The sequence below is a fragment of the Phascolarctos cinereus genome, unplaced genomic scaffold (genome assembly GCF_003287225.1).
Source record: "Phascolarctos cinereus isolate Bilbo 61053 unplaced genomic scaffold, phaCin_HiC Scaffold_4;HRSCAF=312, whole genome shotgun sequence".
NCBI classification, from domain to species: domain Eukaryota; kingdom Metazoa; phylum Chordata; class Mammalia; order Diprotodontia; family Phascolarctidae; genus Phascolarctos; species Phascolarctos cinereus.
Window position 1 is genome coordinate 361,025,524 of NW_027555847.1, and position 4,556 is coordinate 361,030,079.

Here is a 4,556-nt window from a genome sequence, read left to right on the forward strand (position 1 = left end):
GATCATCCAAGGACATATTTATATATAAATGTTTTATCTGATTGAAATCCCCTTATTTACAATTCTGAATGATTCTTGCGCTTTTTTGAGCTTGTCTATTCTACAAAGCCTCCAATTCCATTTCTCCCCCCTCTTCTATCCCTAGTCCCTACTGGTAATTCTTTGGAATCCTTTCCAAAAGAAGTTTCTTTCCCTGAACAATTATTAATGGTAATATTAAGACAAAAATAGGGAGGGTCACTGAAAACTGGAGAAACCACTCAAACCTTATTTTAGTCATTCCTGCCAAATCCTTACCTATTATGTAGGACTCCTTGCCAGGAATGGGAACTGGACATACTCATTGGTATAGGGAACTTGGGGGTGAGGAAACTTCCTCTACCAATGAAAATGGGCACCTTCTCTGAAAATTATAGTCTTTGAAAGTTGCCTCTGGTGCACTGAGAGGTTAAGTGACTTGCCTGGAGTTACACAAACAGAATGTGTGTGTGTGTGTGTGTGTGTGTGTGTGTGAGTATGTGTGTGTGGTGTGTGTGTGGTATGTGTGTACACATATATTCTATGCATATGTGTGTATATATATTTATATTTATATGAATATCTATCTAATGCTGCATCTCCTTTGTGCCAGAAGTTAAAAAGTGAAAAATTGACTTTCTTTTCCTTTGATGCTTCTGAAAAATCTGTTGAAAGTGTTAAATGAGTGTTGGGATGGCTTACAGGCAGGAAAAGGAAATCAGCACCCTTATTCTTCAGCTGAACCTGTTATATCATATTGCTAAAACAGAAAGAGCTATGAATCAGAAATCCTGGGTCCAAGTCCTGCCTCTTGCTCTAATTAGCTGTTTTTTCCAAGTCACTACCCTTCTCTAGACCTCAGTTTGCTCATCTATAAAATGATGTTGTTAAATCAATGATCTCTCAGCTCTTCTCCAACTCAAAGAATACGATGATAATTGGGGAGGGAGAAGGAAGGCAACAGGAAAAGAGAAATGGAACAGTACTGAGAGAAATTATTATTTCTCTCATATTAATAGCCAATTATTAAAATTGGGGAAACTCTAGTTTCTTTTTCCCTGTCCTATTTCCTTGTCCAATCTCTCAAGGACAGGGCTGATGGAAAATAGGATTAACATTCTCCTCATTCTGGGTGTTGGTACTCTACCCAACTAGATCCACTTCTAATATGAGGTGAAACTCCCTTCTGCTCAGGCTTGGGTAGGGAATAAATTGTTTGAATAAATTGTCCAAGGCTGGGGGGTAACTTAGAAGTAAATGACATAATCAAAATTCAGGTCCAGCCCCTCATTGTGATATTCATTCTCTGATTGATTGTTAACTAATCAGAGTTGATTGCCACCCTCAGGAACACCCCTCTTCCAATGAGCATATAAGCCATGAGCCCTCTGCCATGATAATTTTTGGTCTGAGAGACTGCCAAATGACTATCCTTTTGTTAAAATGCTGGCATTATTAATAAAATTATTAAATTACCCAGAAATTATGTCTCTTGAACCTTTTTAAACACCAAAATCTTCCACTGTTCCTAGCTTGTATAGAGAGGGAGGGGCAGAAGAAGAGGCAAAGAGTAACCTAAGGAGGACTCTGAAACAGTTTAAACCAATTCAAAAGTGGGGGAATAGAATTCACTCCCAAATAACAGGGGTTCCATCTCTCAATAAACTCATCTTAGGCAATGTTTCAGAATAACTAGGAGAATAGGTGGGAATCTTCCTAATGACAATTCTAGTTCACTCAATCAATAAGCTATTCTAAGATCATAGGAGTTATTTCTATCATGTCTTTCTGTGGTGGCAAAGAATTGGAAACTGAGAGGGTGTCCATCTTTTGGGAAATGACTGAACAAATAATGGCAAATCAATGTGATGGAATATTGTATTGTGTAAGAAATGATGAAGGGGGAGAAAAATTTAAAACTCAAAAGCTTATGGAAGTGATTGTTGATAAATCAAAGTAAGTTAATTTTTTAAAAAAGAAATGATCAAAGGGATGGTTTCAGACAAAACTAGGAAGACTGGTATGAACTGATGTAGAGTAAAGTGAGAAGAACCAAGAGAACAAGTCATACACTAACAACATTATTGTAAAGACAAGCAACTTTAAAAGACTTAGGAACTCTGATCAACACAATGACCAACCACAATTCTAGAAGACTCATGATAAATCATACTATCCATGTCCAGAGAGAGGTAATGGACTCAGTACAGATTGAGACTTTTTTTTACATGGTTGATGTAGGCATTTGTTTTGCTTGACTGTATATGTTTGTAATAGGTTTTGTTTTTCTTGTTTTCTCACTGTAGGAAAGGGTGGAAGGTAAAAAAGAATGTGGATCTGATCATAAAATAATATTGAATTTTTTGAAATATCAAACAGAACTAGAATAAACTCTATAAAAGACCATTTGTTCAACCCTCTCACATTACAAGTGAAGAAGGTAAAAGAAGGTGCCCGAGGTAAAAAAAGAAAAAAAATGACACCTAGGGTTCCATAGGTCTGCTGATCCCCATTCATTTCCTTTCCACTATTCTACACTGACTGGCACTTCAATAGAAGTATAATTTCATCAATGTCAATATTTCTTTCAATGGTGCACATGGGAACCAACCCATGCCTTCTCATTTTTTTTTAAATTTCCCCCCTCCCCAACCTCCCTTCCCTAAGATGGCATGCAATCTGATATAGGCTATACATGTACAGTCATATTAAACATAGTTCCACACTAGTCATGTTATAAAAAAAAGAATCATAACAAAAGGGGAAAACTACAAGAAAAAAAAAACAAAAAAGAAAATAGTATGCTTCTATCTGCATTCAGACTCCATACTTCTTTCTCTGGATGTGAATAGCATTTTCCATCATGAGACCTTTGGAGATGTCTTAGATCTTTGCATTGCTGAGAAGGGCTAAGTCTATGAAAGTTGGTAATTGTACAACGTGACTGTGACTGTGTACAACGTTCTACTGATTCTGCTCACTTCACTCAGCATCTACAAGTCTTCCTATGTTTTTCTGAAGTCCACTTGCTCATCATTTCTCATGGCACAATAGTATTCCATTACATTCATATACCACAACTTATGTAGCCATTCCCCAATTGATGGGCATCCCCTCAATTTCCAATTCTTGGACACTGCAAAAAGAGCTGCTATAAATATTTTTGTACATGTGGGTCTTTTCCCTTTTTGATGATCTCTTTGGGATACAGATCTAGAAGAGGTAATACTAGATCAAAGGGTATGCACAGTTTTATAGCCCTTTGGGCATAGTTCCAAATTTCTCTCCAGCATGGTTGGATCAGTTCACAACACCAATAATGATGCCCTCTCATCTTACTCTACTCATATCTATCCCAAAATCCTCCACAAGATACTACACCACATTCTGGGGTACTCCCCCAGAGTATTGCTATTAAAAATTGGGTATTTATTTTGAAGAGAAGGTTAGGATCATTAAAAGCAAAGTATAATTTCCTCAAAGGCAATCCAGTCTAGTTCTCCTTTTCCTGTTCAGTTGCGGAAACACCTCATAATCCATGCACAATATCTATCTAAGATGTATCTATTAACTGTTGGCCCAGCTCTAGGGGAAGTCCATTTAACTGCATACCATATATTAGATAAGACATTTTTTCATTTAAGTGAAAAGCAAAACATTGTCCTTGGCTCTCATTCTCTTAACTCCTTACAATCCTGCTTCCAACCTTATCATTCCAGTGAAACAGCTCTCTCCAAAGTTACTAACGAATTCTTAGTTGCCAAATCCAATAGCCTCTTCATTCTTCTTGACTTCTCTGCAGTCTTTGTACATTGTTGATCAGCAACTATTTGAGGCCATGTGCTACAAAGCAAAGTCTGCATATAGTTGGAGCCAGAAGACCAGGATTCAAATCTGGAACTTGTTACCTGTGTAACCTTGGGCCAGTTATTTCATCTCTTTGGGCCTCAGTTTATTTACCTATAAAAGTATGGGGGCAAGGGGAGAAGTTATGTGTCTGAGATGATCTCTCAGATCTCTGCAGCCCTAAATCAATTATTCTGTTATTATGAAGAAAAGAAGGCCATACAATATGTTTTCAGAGACAAAAGCACTCAGTGCTGAGATGACCTTTCTCTATTACCTTTGACTGATGGCAGATGGATTCTTGGAGTCAGAGACGTTCAGGGTGGGGAGTAGGGACCTTCTGACTTCAAAACTTAACATTAAAATGTACAGACCTTTTTCAAGACCAAATTTACTTGAGAGGTTTTTGGTTTAATTAAGATTTTATTTTATTTTATTTTTAACTTCTTATTTTAATTCTACCTAGTGTTTATAAATGCACTAGGCAACACTGGAGAAAAAAATGAAAAATGAAAGACAAGATCACTGTCCTCAAAGAGCTCATGGTCTAGTTTGGAAGAGGAAAATACAAATGAAAATATTTTAACAAATGATTCTTGAATGCTTATAATTCTCAAGGCACCACTGTTTTTACATGCATTAGAGGCACTTAAATTTTTGGGCCCCAGAATTAGAACTGTTTAATATACTTA

The 4,556-nt window shown here is 36.9% G+C and overlaps 1 non-coding gene across 1 annotated transcript; it reads left to right on the top strand.

Moving 5' to 3' along the window:
- Positions 1 to 4,080: 4,080 nt before the first annotated feature.
- Positions 4,081 to 4,156, top strand: LOC144457302 (small nucleolar RNA SNORD83). The gene has a single exon (XR_013486615.1). It is a non-coding gene; the product is annotated as a small nucleolar RNA SNORD83 (small nucleolar RNA).
- The last annotated feature ends 400 nt before the right edge of the window (positions 4,157 to 4,556 follow it).